Here is a 16914-nt window from a genome sequence, read left to right on the forward strand (position 1 = left end):
TAGGTGGGCACTTCAGGTGAAGATGGAAGGCCTCCTACAGTACTGCCAACATGGTGTGTGTGAGAGAGACAGGCCCACTTTCAGAATGTCAGCCCTGTGGGTCACTGAAGCTGAGTGACCTCTGGCCAGATGCTGGGTCTCTGTTTCCATCTGGGAAGATGGGCTAACAATCCCTCACAGGTCGTTGGGAAGATTCAAGGAAATCATGTATTCATTCATTCGAATGAATTGTCTCCTCGATGCCAGCCCCTTGGGATTCAGCAGGAATCAAAGCTGACAAAAATTCCTGCCCTAGGGACACCCTATTCGTGGGGAGACAGACAGCAAAGAAGAGAAATAAGGCAAACATTAACTCAGGGAAAGGTGATAAGGAAAAACATTAATAAAGCAGAGAAGGCAGGTGGGAAATATGTATTCAGGGGGTCAAACACTTCGTGTTGGGAGTGAGGAACACTTTGCTGAAAAAGTGATATTTGAGTAAAGAAGGTGAGGTGGCAAACCATAAGGAAACAGGTCCATAGCATTCTGGGCATTGCAGAAGGAATAGCAAGGGCAAAGGCCCTAAGCGGAGAGCGTCTTCGGTGTGTTGGGGATAGCAAGGAGGTCTGCCGGACTGCAGTGGGGTAAGCTAGGAGGGCGGTCAGAGGAGAGGGGGTCCGAGCAGGGCACCAGAAAATGAAGAACTTCCCCGGTCATAGTGGAAGGATTTGGGCTTTCACTGTGAATGAGAGGGGAGGCCAAGAAAGTTTTCAACAGTGGAGTGCCATGACTCTTACGCAGCAACAGTATCCTTCTAGCTACTCTATGAGGAAAGAGCCTGGTGCATAGTAGATGTTCAATAAATGGTGGGTTTTGTTTTTTTATATATATACCAGTCAGAATACACAATAATTGTAGTGCTGGGTAAACAACAACCCCACATCCCCAAAGATATTTCTTACTCATATTACATGTCCAACAAAAAGTTGGCCCCAGTGGGTTGGGGTGTCCTTCACTGAGGGATCCAGCTGATTTCAGTGCACCAAACTATGCTGCTGATGTTTTGACAAAAGCCTTCAGGGTTCATCAAGCGAGGGTAAGAGAATGATGAAAAGCTGAACAGCAACTAGAGGCTTCTGACTAGAAATGATCTACATCACTGCCTCTCACATTTCAGGGGTCAGAATTAGTCACAGACCCATGCCCAGGGACTTATTAGTCAGGATTCTTCAGAGAAACAGAACCAACAGGAGGTATATAGACATCCCTATCCATTTATATAATCTCTCTATCTGTGTCTCTACACATACAGAGATTTATCATGGGAATTGGCTTATGCCGTTGTGGAGGCTGAGAAGACCCACAGCCTGCCGTGTGCACACTGGAGACCCGGGAGAGCTGGTGGTGGGGGTCTCATCTGAGTCTGAATGCTGGCCAACCAAAGAGCTGATGGCGTAAGTCCCAGGCTGAGGGCAGGAGAAGAACATCATCATCCCCCAGCTCAAGGGTCAGGCAGAGAGAGAGAGAGAGAGAGAGAGAGAGAGAAGTCTCTCTTCTCCTGCCTTTTTGTTCTAGTCAAGCCTTTAACAGATAGGGTGATGTCCACCCCCAATGGTGAGTGAGATCTTCTTTACTCTGTCAGTTCAAATGCAAATGTCTTCTGGAAACACCCTCACAGACACACCCAGAAATAATATTTAGCCAGATATCCGGGCACCCCAGGGCCCAGTCAAGTTGATACGTTAAATTAGCCATCACAAGGTGAGAAGGGAAGTGTCATCCTCCAGATACTCAGAATGGGGGAAGTTAGACTAGAATTGGACACCACATTATTATTGTTTTCTATTAAATATTGTAATATTTTGAAATATGATAAAGTTATAGAACTCCCACTGGAGGGCCGAGTAACTATCTCTACTTCCCAGGGAGAGAGTCTGGGCTGACACCAGGGGGACCCTTAAAAAGAACAGAATCAAGGGGCCCTGTTTGAGTAAACGGCTTCCCCATCCACCCAGCTTCTCACGTCGGGAACCCAGGCATCACTGTGGACTCTTCCAGATGCCCCTTTCCCGTGTCCAGTCATCACTTCCCATGCATCTTACCTCCTCAAGTCCATTGCAAGTGTATCCTTACCTCTCAACTCCAACCACAGACAGCTTCCCGGCTCCGATTGCAACCACCCCTCACCACATAATGGCCAGTCTCCGGCTGGCCTTCCTGCCCCGGGCTTGCCTGCATGGTCTCCTAAGTGGCCACTCTGAGCACATCACTTCCCTGACTTCTCTCCAGTGCCCCCGATGGTATCATAAAAAACAAAAACAAAGCAAAGCAAAACCCAAGTGCTTTTCCTGGCATTCAGACCCTTTGGGATCCAGCCTTCTCTTACTCTCCAGCCTAATCTCATACTATTTCCAACCACACATTCCATGCTCCAGACTCCCTGGCGGTGTGGCTCTTCTCTCTGCTTTTCCTTGCCTCTGTGCTTTGGGGCATGCTGTTCCCTCTACCTGCAATCCTTTTCCTTTTCCTTTAGGGAAAAAACTGCTGCTCATGGTTCACCCACCTTTTGTGTGAAGTCTCCCGGGTGTCACCCCGGCAGAGGGATTGAGGCCTGCGGGCCCCCCCACGTCCCACCATAGCACCCACCAAGCAGTGTTGGTGTTTTTTCCACGGCCCCCGTCCCCCACCAGAAAATACATTTCGCATCGAAATCCAATACCCACAATCACACTTACCCTGGATGCAAGAGTTTCTCAAACACTATTTTCCCTTGCTACCTGCTATGCACGCTGATATTTTCAATTACAGGCTATTCTGTTTCATTTTTTAAAACGTGCCAGTCAACCCACTAAATTCATTTCGCTGCAGTCTGAAAAATACTGCCCTAGAACCTCCTGCCGGGCTGCAGGGACTGCAGCTTTAATTCTATCTCCGTCTCCCAGAGCTGGGGGCATTAATAAATGTTTGTTTAAATAAATCCATAAATAAATGAGGGAATGGTTATTTAAGTGTGAGTGGAGGTGTGACTAATTGAATGACTGAGTGAAGAAACTGATGAGTGGATAAGTGAATTGATGCATCAGCGAAGGAATGGATGAAGTGACTGGCTCTGGTCCGGGGGCAGCAGCCATAGCTGGTGGGCTACCCTGGGCTCTGCACTGAGGATACAGGGTTTCTCCGGTTCTAGCTCCTGGGAGCAAGTTAAAAATGTAGGTGCACCTGAGACTCACTGACTCAGACTCTCTGGGACAGGGCCAAGGGGTGCGTATTTTTGATGGTGCATTTTGCCCAGGTGCTGTTGAGGTGCGCTAAAGTTTGAAGACGCTGCTCGGGTACCAAGCCAAGCTACTGTTGGAAGAGGCATCATGAAAGGAGCAGAGCAGAAGCACCATAGACAGATGACTACCTCCCTGCATCCTTCCCTGACTTGCTTCCAAAAGGAAGGGACTTCCGGTGACCCTGCTCCTTTGCCACCTCCAGCCGGTGGTGAGGGGGCGATAGAGCCCCAGCCCACGCTGCTGACTGAAGAGCAGGAAGCAGTGGTTGCCATGGCAGCACATTCACAGAAGCAGAGCTACCTCCAGTTTCTGCATCTGGAAAGGGTCAAGCCTTTGGAACATGGAGTGGAAAGGGAAATCGCTCCCCCAGGATCTTTATAATTAACAAAACTATAGCACCGTGCCTGGGACAAAGCCTTTTCAACAAGCATTTACCTGCTGGGGGTCCTCACAAGGTAACTAGCAAATGGTGTTCCCATTTTACAGATCAGGAAACTGGGGCTGGAGCTCACAGAGCTGGTATTTGAATCCAGCCTTCCAGATTTCAAAGCCTGTGCTCTTGTCCTTCTTAGGAAGTGACAGACAAGGACACAGAGACTCCAGAATCCTGTCGGCATTGGGGTTTGGGGTGTGGGGTCACATGCATTGACTTGACACTATTCGCAGCCCACTATGCTTGTCACCCCTCTGGAAAAACTCACATTTGCATAGACACACAAGCAGGAAAGCTTCCAAAACACACCCACACATGCATGTATACACACTCAAAGAAAGTATACACGCACAGCAGCCTCACATGCGCACACACTTATATTCACATACAAATACACATATACCTATAAACATATAACACCTGCTGAGGCTTTGTGGTTGTTTGTCATACAGATTTATTATAGCAATGGATAACTGATACATATATACACCACAAGGGAATTTGTCACGCAGTGTATTGGCCTTTTAAAGGCCCTCGGAGGGGATCCTAGCAATGTGTTTGCCTAGTCATATGGTTTTGTAAAATTTGCAAAAGTAATATTCTTCTTTAAATAATAGCTTGAGATATATTTCACGTATCATAGATGTTCCCACTTAAAGTGTGCAATTCTGGGTGGCTGTTTTTTTTTAGCATATTCACAGAGTTGTACAACCATCACCACTATCTTATTCCAGAACATTTTCATCTCCCCCAAAAGAAACCCTATATCCATTAGCTGTCACTCCCTCATCTCCCTACCCCCAGTCCCAGGCCACCACTACTCTATAGATTCACCAGCACTTCATTCGTTTTACCACTGAATAATATCCCATTGTATGGATATACCACATTGGGTTTATCCGTTCGTCAGATGATGGACGTTCAGGAAAACTAGCACATTTTCACCCAACTGGTTAACACTACTAGCTCTTTCTTCATGAACCCCCTTGGTCACATGACAGGAAGCATTTGGGGGACATTGAGTTGGGGACACCTTTAGTTTGGGACCAGAGGGGATATGCGTGTGGGTCACCTTCCCTTCCATAGACAGTTTATCATTAGCCATGCATAGCGATGCCTTCCAGAAATCGTGCTGCTGCCCTGGTTCACGACATGAAGGAGTGAAACCCGCGGTCGTGCTGAAAGAACTGTGTGTGCCCTGGCGGAGATATGTGGGTAACAAGAGAAACGAGATTGGAAATATACGGACCTGGAAGTGGAAGTGGGACATTCTTCTCATCATCAGACACGTAGTATTATAACTGGATTCAGTTCTCATCGACATCTAGTCAAAAATGAATTGCCTAACCAGGAGTATACAGCTGAAAAGAAAAAAAAAGAAAGTAGGAAATCTATTTCAGAAAGTATCCAGACGGTAATTAATACATGTTATTTTTCTAGATTCTGTGGTGTTTCTGGTATTTGTTGGTTTTTAAAAATATTTGTAACATTGTGATTTCTTTTTAAATTCCAAATAAATATTCATATGGGCACCTAAATTTGTAATGATCATTTTGGAATCTTTGACTTAAGCAGGGTCCCTCAAATTATGTGAACTTTAAATCCCACCCCCCCCCACACACACAAAATGTGGGTCCATCCTTGCCACATACCAGGGCCCATCCATGTGCTTCCATGTGCCTAGAGCAGGTGCTCTTCAAGGTCAGGGATGGAAGAAGGAATGGCAGCTCTATTCTTAGGAGGCAAGTGAACCCTAAGTCACACATATGATCCCACCTGGCAAGCTTTTCTGTAAAGAGCCAGATAGTTAGGATGTTAGGTTTTCGGGGCTATATGCAGTCCCTGTTGCCCTGACGCAGCTCTGCCACTGGGCGAAAGCAGCCTTAAACACTACTCAAATGAATGAGCAAGGCAGTATTCCAATAAAACTTTGTTTACCAAACCTTGGGGACGTCCCAACATGGCTGGCGTGGAGTGAGATCTCAGCACATATTAGTTGGCCGTGACTTCCTGTGTCTCTCTGTTGCTTTGTTTCCTACTCCTCTGTCTCCCTCTGTCCATGAACACTCACCTTAGCCTTTCAGAATCACACCTACCTGCTTCCAAGTGAGTCAGGCAAGGAAAAGCACCTCGTGCGCTGGCGATCAGCTAATTGGCACAGCTCTACCAAGCTCTTCTCAGGTGGTGAAGGGAGCTCGGCACTTAATTCAGCCTCCCTCTCAAGGCTCACCACCAACCTGGGAGAGGCATTAAGTTGGAGGGGCCAAGGAAACCTCAGGGACAGGCTGAGCTGGCCTCTTGGCAGCCACAAACCTCTTTCTCCTTTCTTGTTATTCATTCATGCACTCATTCAGGATTTCTTGAGTGCCAACACTGTGCTAAGCACAGGAGGCTCAGCTTGTGGTCTAGCAGGGGAGACCGAAAATTAACACTAAAGCAGTCACTGACGCATGGGAAATAGCCCAAAAGTTGTCAATGAACAAAAGAATGGAAATAAGGATTGGTTCCACCAGTGAAAAACAGACACGTTTTCCTAGGGATAAGCACAGTAGGATTGGGGCCTTGGGATGAGCAACTACGACCTCTCGACAAAGGGAGGCCCAACTAGGAGGCAGGACTGATTTGCCAAAACAAAAGGTGTTAACAAAAAATTTGATTAGAAAAATAGTCAGGGGATCTGAAGAGACATTTTTCCAAAGAAGACATACAGATGGCCAACAGGTACATGCAGAGGTGCTCAATGTCAGTCATCATCAGGGAAATGCAAATCAAAACTACAATGAGATGTCACCTCACACGTGTTAGCATGGCTATTTTCAAAAGACAAAAGATAACAAGTATTGGCGAGGATGTGGAGAAAAGGGAACGCTCATGTTGGTGGGAATGCAAACTGGTGCAGCCACTGTGGAAGACAGTATGGAGGTTCCGCAAAAAATTAAAAATAGAATTACCATAGGATCCTGCAATTCCACTTCTGGGTACTTATTGGAAGAAAATGAAAACATGAATTCAAAAAGATATCTGCACCCCCATATTCACGGTGGAATTATTTACAATAACCAAGATATGGAAGCAATCCAGTGTCTGTTGATGGATGAATGATAAATAAAATGTGGCACATATGCATAATGGAATACTATTCAGCCACAAAAAAGAGGGAAATCTTGCCATTTGACAACATGGATGGATCTTGAGGGCATCATGCTACATGAAATAAATCAGACAGAGAAAGATAACTACTATAGGACCTCACTTATATGTGGAATGTTTATTTTTAAGATTTTATTTACTTATTTGACAGAGAGAGAGAGAGAGAGAGCACAAGCAGGGGGAGTTGCAAGCAGAGGGAGAGGGAGAAGCAGGCTTCCCGCTGAGCGGGGAGCCTGATGCAGGACTCAATCCCAAGACCCCAGGATCACAACCCAAGCCAAAGGCAGATGCTTAAACTGACTGAGCCACCCAGGTGCCCCTATATGTGGAATCCAAAACAAAAACAAAAACAAAACAAAGTCATAGGTAAAAAGAACAGATTGATGGTTGCCAGAGATAGGGGATGGGGCATGGGGGAAATAGATGAAAGGGTACCCTTTTGGGTACACACTTCCAGTTATAGGATAAGTAAGTCTCAGGGATGTGAATGCATAGCAAGGTGACTATAGTTAATAATACTTAATTGTATATTTCAAAGTTACTAAGTTACTTTATTGTATATTTCAAAGTTACTAAGAGAGTAAACTTTAAAAGTTCTCATCACAAGAAAAAAATTTGTAACCATGTATGGTGATGGATGTTAACTAGACTTATTGTGGTGATCATTTCACACATATATACAAATATTGAATCATTATATTGTATACTTGGAACTATTATATTTTATGTCAATTATATCTCTGGAAAAAAAAAAGAAAGGCATTGGAAAATGATCAGCCTTGTCCACAGGGAGCTTGGAACAGCTTTGTCAAAACTCCAGCTTCATAGAGGAGCCTGTGCCAAAGGCATGGGGCACCAGTCACTCTAGAGATGGGGACCCTGAGACCCAGTGGGGGAGTTGACTGTGGGAAGGTTACTGCCCCTGTGTTGGAAGTTAAAGAGCATAATGTGATATAAACCTGTGTTCCTGTTCAAGCTACAATTCCACAGGAGTTGTCAGTTGCTTATTCTGGAATTCACAGTCCAGAGGTGGCCAGCTAGCATCCTCTTCAGGAAGGCCTCACTGGCTCCAGAAGGCACTAGGACAAGAGCTTCGTTTATCCTTGATGTTGATCAACACTAGAGGTTTTGCTGATTAGCATAATGACTGTTAAAAATAAATAGATTTTCAGAGGTGAAATCAGTGGCTTGTTAGCCAGCTTAATGGATGCTAGAAACAGGTACTTGTTGATGAAATTGATGAGAAGATACAGCCTGGCTAAAACATTTTAGAAATGCTCCCTCCCTGGCATGAACAAGGTGTAAGAGTCCCACAAACACTTAGGAGGGCACTCCAGGCTGGTCCCTGTGGATCCGCATCCAGCCATTGGTGTAGGGTGATTCTGGTTGTCTGACATGGATTCTAACAGTCACAGAATGTGACCCTGGAATATTTTTACGTCTGCCTCAGATTTATTGAACTTAACACATTGTATGCACTGTTTGGGGCTTATTTGCTCATAATAGTTGCTTAATAAATGTCATCGTGGGAGTAGAATTCTGTCCATCATTTGCTTTCATTGTAGCCTGGTAGCAAGACTGTGGGGAAGCAGCAAATCCTTCCTTGGTCCTAATTGTTGGCTATTGCTGTCATCCACCAAAAAGAACTTTGTGCATTTCAGATCAGATTAGGTCTCTTTTGCAATAATGGTCCAAAGAGTCGGTGGCCCTGGAAACTATGTCTAGCTCCCAGACCATTGCTCTGCTACTGTCAGTTGGTAGGGGACTAGGTGTAGCTCTGACACCTACCTGAAGGCATCTTCCCTCGAGCCCCTGGCCAGAAGCCATTTGCCTAGCAAATGAGATGGCTGGGGGAGAGCAGGTCAAGGGTGGAAAATATCTCAGACTTCCTGAACTCCATTAGAGATAACTGTGCTTGAGATCCATCTTCTTTGGTCTCTTAAGGGCTTTCCAGAGCTACCCCTCCGTGACCCTATGGAAATTAATGAAAGGAAAGCTCATTTAGAGTGGAGTGGGGAGGCCAGCAGGGGGCGCTCTCACACCCGACTTCTCCTTGTCGAATGCAGACCCAACCAGAGGGACCTTGCAGGTGGACACTACTCAAACATCCCAGCAGGAGCAAGTAAGGCTTTTCTCCTACCCTAGCAACAGCCCAGCCAATGAGAGGCAATCACGACTCAGACAATGAAAAGCCGCTATACTTCCAGGGCCCACTTTACTCCAATGGATGTTTCCTTTATAAAAGCACTCCCTACTTCCCGCTTTCCTCTATAAAAGAGCTTCACTCCTCATTGTTCTGTGGACTTGCCTATGGTTTTGGTGGGGCTTGCTTGTCTTGGGTCACAGTTCTCTGCTGTTCCTGAATAAACCCATTTTTGCTGGTAAAATAACTGGCAGTTTTATTTTTAAGATTAACATTACTTGGTGACCCGGAAGTGGGGTCCCGCGAAGACCCCCAACAGCTCCACGCTGATGAGCAAACCGGTGTCGGTACCCACAGAGCCAGCTGAACTCACTGCTTTCTTGCCCACCCTGGAGTTTGAGGGTAAGTTTTCTCCTGATCTCAAGCCTCTCTTTCGTGTTTGAGCTCTCTGGACTTTATTAAGGATCGGTTTTTAAGGTCTTGGGTTTTTTTTCTCTGAGGGTACTCTGCGCTTCCGTCTGACTCTGTTTCTGAACCAGGCTGTTCCTGTTGAAACTATGCTGTTTAGGAATTTCTTCTCTTCCCTGTAGAGAAAAACCTCTAAGAAATGGGATCCCAGTCGTCGAAAGGCGTTGAGGGTGGTGCCTCCGCCCCCTTTCTGGGACCCTGGCCGGTTTTACATTTAAAAATGATGTCCTTCCACATGCGCATGTATATAACTAAATGGACTGACTTAACAAAGTAATTTCGAAGACCAGTGGCCATTATGGGGAATTAAGATCTCTCCAAACTCGTTTTACTCAAAATTAAGTTAGCCACCGCTCCAAAACCAACAAGAAACCGAATGGGATGCCTATTTTAAATGGTACTTCGAGGCCTCCAGATGTTTTCAGGATTCTAAATTTGCCTCTTTGCAAAATACTGTTTCTAAATTAACTGCGGTAAAACAAAAAATTGAGAGGGAATCAAAACAGCTTCTTAGGCCCCTTTTTCTTCCCCTCCCCTGTCTTCTTTGCACCTAACTCGTGCTCAAGTCCCTCCTCTGGCACCATTTTCCTCTGTCCTCTCTGCCAAAATTCCTTTTTCTCCAACTCTCTCCCTGCTCCCTTCTCTCCTGAATCGATTAAAACCTGCCTTTTTAAAGTTAAGTCTTCCGAGGATCTAAGTAAAACCCAAATTTCTTACCTTCCCTGGATTAAAACTAAATTGCAAGCCATAGTTAAGGAGTTTCCTAAAGTGACTGAGGATCCCCCTAGGTCTGCCGGAAAATTTAGTGTAGTTATTCCAACTTACCAACCTGGTTTCTCAGATTTTATCAGTTAGTTCGCGTGCTTGTGGGTGAGGCCCAACATTGGATGAAACTAGCTGGAAGGGAACATCCTGAAGGGAATTTAGAGAAACCGCTAACTTTTGGCAAGATGCTTGAACACTCTCCTGAAATCTCCACCGCAAAATTGCAGTAGTTTTTCCCAGGCCTGCTGACTGGAACAAAATTCCAGCTTGCACACAAAAGCCTGATGAACCTGTTCATAACTATTAGAATCAATTCCAAACTGTCTTTTAAGAAAATTCTGGTCTTCCTTTAGATGTTGAATCCACCCAGGTGGCATTTGACACTATGCTTATTAACAGGCTGAACTGGGATCTTTCTCCTTTAGTTCAAAGGGCCAGGATGGAATGGGAAACTGCCCCCTCCAGATTTAGGTAATGTGGCAAACCAGCTCGCTCACATCCTAGATGAGTCACCTAAAAGAAAAACCACTAAATTTTCAATTCCAGCAGATGAACACCCCCCAAACAAACCCTAAAAAAAACCCTAGTTTCTGTTTTAGCAAAGGGCCAGGGCACTGGAAAAAGGATTGTTAGAAATGTATGTGCTCTAAGTACTTTGAGCCTTCTAGTCAGTATTTCCAGTGCCCTCCTCATTCCTATTCAGGAGGATCTGAGAAACTACAAGGGCTCTTCCCAATCCTCCCTCTTCATAGGCTTGGAGAAACCACTCTCCGGATTGGGAGTGGCTCTCTGTCCCTATTGACACCAGAGCTACACTCTCAGTGCTCAACTCAACCCCACTGCTATAAAGCAGCCCCTGCCTCAGAGTGCTAGCACAGCTCAAATAGTGGCTCAAATAGATATAAACAGGTTCCTGTCTCTGAACCTATTATTCCCTATGCCCTTTGAGAGACACACATCTTTTTCTCCTCAGTGTCTCTACCCCTAGTCATTTATTGGACTGAGATTTCTTAGAAAAGGAGTATGCCAGAATTTCTTTCTTCCAAAAGGAGGAAACAATTCTAGAATTTGTTGGTGGTAATCAAAATAGCTAATGAAGAGAATTAAATGACCCTTTGACATCTTTTATTTGTTCCTATTGGATCAGCTATACCATTTTCTTTATGGGCAAGATCCTCAACTGATGTTGGCAGAATCCACAGTGTGCCCCCCATTCGAGATTCAAATAGATCCCTCAAAAGTCTCTTCTCATAATTAATCAGTACCCTACAAATAAAGAAGCCCTTTAAGGCCTCAAGCCCACAAGAGATTACAAGGCTCAGGGCCTCATTCTCCCCTCCACTAGTCCCTGTAATACCCGTATTTTACCTGGGAGAAAACCCAGTGGCTCTGAGCAATAAATACCATTGTTATCCCTTGGCACTGTGTTGTTCCTAGCCCCCATGTGCTACTAACATCCATTCCCACTGAAAGCAAATTTTCCACTGTAATTGATCTATGGAGTGCAATTTTAGTATTCCAGTTGAAAAGGGTAGCCAAAATCTTTTTGCTTTCACTTGGAAAGAACAGAAATACACCTGGACAGTAATGCCAGGGTTTCACAGAGGGTCTTTACTTTTCACAAACCTTATAGACTAATTTGGATGGTCTGAGGTTTTCTGCAGGCTCCACTTTGTTACCATATATAGATGATTTGCTTCTCTGCTCCCCTTGCTAAAGGTATTCACAAGAAGACCACACCCACCTGTTAAAACTCTTGGCTTTAAAGGGACATGAAGTTTCCAAAGAAAAAATGCAGTTTGCTCAAACTCAGTTTCTATACTTAGGGCATCTGGTCTCAAAACAAGGACTACTTTTGGATCCAGATGAAACCCCTCACGACTGCTTAATGCTGACAGGTTACCTTTGGAATCCCTGTGACAATTCAGAGCAAGCTCCTCTAACCGATGCAGATTTTCATCGTTTACTGAAGGTTCTTACCAAAGGAATGAAAAGGATAAATACTGTGCTGGTTTACTATTGAAGCTCCTTTTGAAGTCATCGAGACAGCACCTTTACATTTTGGCTACTTCAGCCCAACAGGCAGAATTATATGCCCTCACTCGAGCTTGGACCTTAGCCAAGGGTAAAATGACCAGCATTTATGCTGATAGTTGGTATGCCTTTGGGGTAGCTCGTGACTTTAGAATATTATGGAAACAACAAATTGCCTTTACCTCCTGTGGGAATAAATTAAAAATGTCTATGTCCAAAATTTATTAAATGCTGTACTTTTGTCAGCTGCTCTGGCTATTACGGTTCCTGGGCATTCTAGACTTGACTCCACCTTGCTGATATTTCCACCAAAAACTGCCACTCTCAGGGAAATCAGTAGCTAAACCTCTGTCGTGGTCCAAAGGAACACTATCACAGATGATAATTTTGGAAAAATTGACAGGGGATATCCAATAATTGGCCCCAGAGAGGAAAAAAAGAATATTGGAAATCTAATAATTACCAGCCTAATAAAAAGAGAACTCTGGTTTGGACCAAATCACAATCGCCCTACCAGAAGATTTTAAAATTCCCACCCCTTACCACTGTACATGCATCAAACCACTGGTCTCCTGACAAGATGATGGCATTCATGGGCCAGCACCGGTGGGAAAAGTTAATAAGGCCATAAAAAGGTGACTACCTCACCTGTCCCACCTGTCCAAAGTACATTCCAGGGAAACCTGTTGGCACAAACGGGTTTCATACAACTTGCTCCTCTCACAAATAAATATGTTTTAATCATAGTCTGTATGTTTTGTCACTGGACCAGAACATTCTCTTGTAGACCGTCCAATGCTGCTTCTGACAGAAAAGAGGATACCTACCCGGAGAACCCCTCTTGAACTTGTTTTGACAAGTCTGTGCTGTTTGGCCAGTTCTACCGCACTTCTGTCATGCACACCACCCTCAGTCTCAAGCTTGGTTGCATGCACTCATGGCATTATTAAGAATCAACTGGCAAAACTGTAGAGATCCTCCAAATACCTTGGCCTAAAGCATTGCCATCAGTCCTTCTAAATCTCTGATCCACGCCCTCGGGAACTCATAGGCTCTCGCTCTTTGAGATAGTCACAGTCCAAAGCCCTGAGCCCCTGCCACTTTTGACCCAGAGTTGATAAAAGGAAATCTATTTCAATAATGTAAAGGCCTAATTGCTTCTATTAAAAATAACCATGCTTTGGTAGAGCAGTCTTTACGGTGCACTCCTGGGAGTTGACCTTAAGCATCACACCTTGTAACCTAGAGATTTCGTCTGTTAAAAAAATACAGCCCCAGAAAGACCCTTCAACCTCTCTGGAAAGGCCCTATCGGGAACTGCTAACCCATGCCACTGAACTCCAGGGAATAGACTGTTGGATTCATGTGAATCACCTATAAAAAAAAGCACTAACCCCTGACTGGAGCTGCATACCATCTGGTGGCCCGAAAGTAAAGATTTTCTGGAATTGAAGTGGACAACAGCCGACAGCCGACAGCCGACAGCACGGCTTTCCCAAGACGTCCGGAGCAGGCCAGCATACCTTTTCCTCACCATTCCTTCTTTCTGAAGCCTTTGAGAGTCTAGGAGACAAGAAGTCCAGGAAAGAGGAGAAGGAAACAAATCTACTTCTCACCCGTGTACCCCGCGCCCACCTGGATCGGTAGCAGAGGCCCTGGGTGGAGAAAGTGCCCTGCTGGACAGTGAGAAATGCAGCTTTGGGTGGGTGTCGGGAAGGAGCCTGGGGCTTTGGGAAGATGTACTGCTCCAGGAAATACTTCTCTGGGACTCAGACCAGCAGAAGCGCTGAGGGCCTGGGCTGTGGCAGATGAGCCACCCCTCTGACAGGCTGGTGAATTTGGAGCTGTCCCCCCCCGCCCTGGCACCCTCTCCCAGGCCCTCCCAAACTGCATGGAAAATGTCACCTCCTGGGCCGGACTCATCTGGGTCCAGACTCTCATTCAGTCTCGGCTGGGCTGGACAGCTGCCCTTGGGCTCCTTCCATGGATGGGACACCGCGGAAGCTGGGTAGGCCTTCTGCAGGGATGATCTCCCTCCTGCCTTTGCGGGGACACTGCCAGGAAGCTCTATGCCTCCTCTTCAGGTGGTCCTGGGAGCTGGCCCAGTTGCCCACAGTAATAGCCTCAAGAACACGGCTCTGTTTATTGGCTTTTCTCCTGTCCTGTCCCACGACCCTTCTCCCTCCTTGCTGTTCCCCAGGACACTCCCTCTGTCCAAATAAACCCCTCAAAACCAAGTCCCTGCCTCAAACTGCTCTTGGGGGACTCAGGCTGAGACCCTCCTTGTGGAGGCCTTCCCTGACCCCTCAGAGGAGGCTGGGTCATTCCTATACACTCAGGCACCTCCCTGCATTTCCCATTCATAGCTTTTATCACTCTTGCCATTAAGAAACTTTTATGTAGTTACCTATTCGTGTCTCCCTCCTAGTGAGACTCTCAACTCTACCGGCCAAGAAGAGTCTGTCCTCTTAACTGCTTTATGCCCAGAGCACAGTGTGGGTGTCCGGTATTCGCTGAGTGAACGAAGGACGGGTGGGCGGCAGGTGGATGACCATAACTGCTATGGCACACCAGCTCTGTCCTGACGCCAGAGCTACCAAGAGCCTCCCTGCTGAGCGTCCTCCCCTGCGTGGGAACAAGGCCGCACGGGGCTGTCTTGGGGGCTGAAGGAGACTCCAAGCCCTTTGACATCGTAAAGGGCCGAGCAGAAGGAATTGAGGACCGTGGTACCCAAAGAGGTGCTGGGCCCTTCTTCAGGCTACCTGTGAGAGTTTGGGGGGGGGGGGGTAACATTTATAGAGCACCTACTATGTGCCAAGCCCTCGGTTGACATTGTCAAATGGACATGTGCTACCCTGGTTCCTACCACACTCCCCAGGGCCCACGAAGAGCTGCGAAGGAGAAGGCCTGCCTCTGCTCGCACTGGAGAATTTACTATTTGGCCAGCAAACCATGCCCCAGGCCCTTATTTCTCTCAACAACAATAGAAGGTACCACTCACTACCCATAAGCAGGGTGCCTCAGTAACCCTTCCAGGGAAGGACCATCATTCTTCCCATTTCACAGGATCTGAGCGATGAAGTCACTTCCATAAGGGTGTGTGGTTTAAAAGGAACAAGACAGATTCAAGCCCATGTCTGTCGGACATGAAAGCCCAGATCCTTCACCTTTCCCGGGAGAAGGCCTCATTAACCGTATTTCCAGCTGGCCAGAGGAAGGCATAGGAGCCAGGAATCCTGATTGTTTCCTGGAACTTGGGGCTGTGCCTTTCTTTGCCTTCTTGTCCACGTGCAGAATGCAGGCGTGGAGGGCACAGGCTGAGAGCCTGAAGAACAGTAAACAAATACCAACATTCCGTGAAAGGCAGGGAGTCATCTTGATGCCCTGGAACTAAACTTTTACTACCATGACAACTATAGCACAAAGGCAAGCCAGGAAACCCTACTCTGGGAGGCTGATCCTGGGCCAGAGGGTGGACTGGGGTTAGGCCCCATCTGTGTCATCTCAGCCTCAGGGGAACCATTGAGGTAGGCATACTTACCCCCATTTTCCGGAGGAAGAAAGTAATGTTCAGAGAGGGGAGGTGCGTGCCCAGTTTCCCACAGCTGCTAGGGAACCAAATCAGGATTCAGCACTTGGTCTGAACTTGACATCCCCATCCTTCCCAATTACCACGTTGCCCCTGTTAAAAAACGAAAATTCAGCTGTGTAAATTTGAAGAACAAATTGGCTTTATTCAATGGTTCATGAACCCCGCAGCATCGCATCTAGCAGTAGAAAGGAGTTCCACTAAAGCAGTAGAAAAGGCAAGGTCTTTAAAGGTGAAAAGGGGGAAGAAAGAAGAAATTATTCGCAAAAAAATGCGTTGTTTCAGGCAAGATCACCCTCCTAAGGGGAGAAGAGGGGTCTGTTAGGCAGATTATCTCACCAGTGCTGACCAAGTAATTCTATGATGATTGGTTAAAGTTTACATTTCTGGGGGCTTAAAACTGAATAGGGTAGGTATTAAGTCTTGGTTTGCTGACTTAGGGTTTAACACACATGACTCCATTTTGGGACTTGCTGTATTTTAAACAATTTCCCTCTTTTGATCCGACTATCATCAGCTTAACTGAGAGGTGTCATCAAAACTTAGGGCATTAGCTCCACTCCCAGCTACTGCTCTGTAGTTCTTGAAGCTTCTGTTAATCCTTTTTTGTGGTAGTCACAGGTTGTGATGTTTTTGGGTTAATCTTTGTGATAGTCACGGGCCACGACCTTAGGTTCACAATTCTTAAGTTGTTCTCTTCGTTCCTTTCTTGACATTCCAGTCTTCAGGAGATTGTTTGCCTGGTGGTCAGTGGCTGCAAATAGGCATTTAAATCGTTGGGAGAATACAATGCACCAGGGAGATTATTATGATTATTATAAGCAGGATAATTCCCAATGTTTGGACTGTACTTCAGAACCACGGTCCCCAAGGCCCAAACCAATCAAAATCAAGTAAGTCAAAGAAAGACTCATTGAAGGGGGTCACCATTTTAAGCCAAGTGGTTTGCTCAGTGATAATATGTGACTGAGTTTCAACTTCCCCAGAAGTGTTAACCCAGGTATAGCAGGTACTGTTGCCCAAGGCACAGATAGATACCTCCTTGCTCAGCTAAATGGTAATCAGGTTGTCATGT

At 46.0% G+C, this 16914-nt stretch overlaps 1 long non-coding RNA gene across 1 annotated transcript in view; it reads left to right on the forward strand.

Annotated features, from left to right (window-relative positions):
* The first annotated feature begins 9269 nt into the window (after positions 1-9269).
* Positions 9270-16914, forward strand: part of LOC113918882 — a 28001-nt gene continuing 20356 nt past the window's right edge. Inside the window, exon 1 of the long non-coding RNA XR_003518711.2 lies at positions 9270-9385. This is a non-coding gene — a long non-coding RNA (uncharacterized LOC113918882). The remainder of the gene's footprint in view (positions 9386-16914) is intronic.

The sequence above is a fragment of the Zalophus californianus genome, chromosome 1, assembly GCF_009762305.2.
Source record: "Zalophus californianus isolate mZalCal1 chromosome 1, mZalCal1.pri.v2, whole genome shotgun sequence".
Taxonomy (NCBI): Eukaryota; Metazoa; Chordata; class Mammalia; order Carnivora; family Otariidae; genus Zalophus; species Zalophus californianus.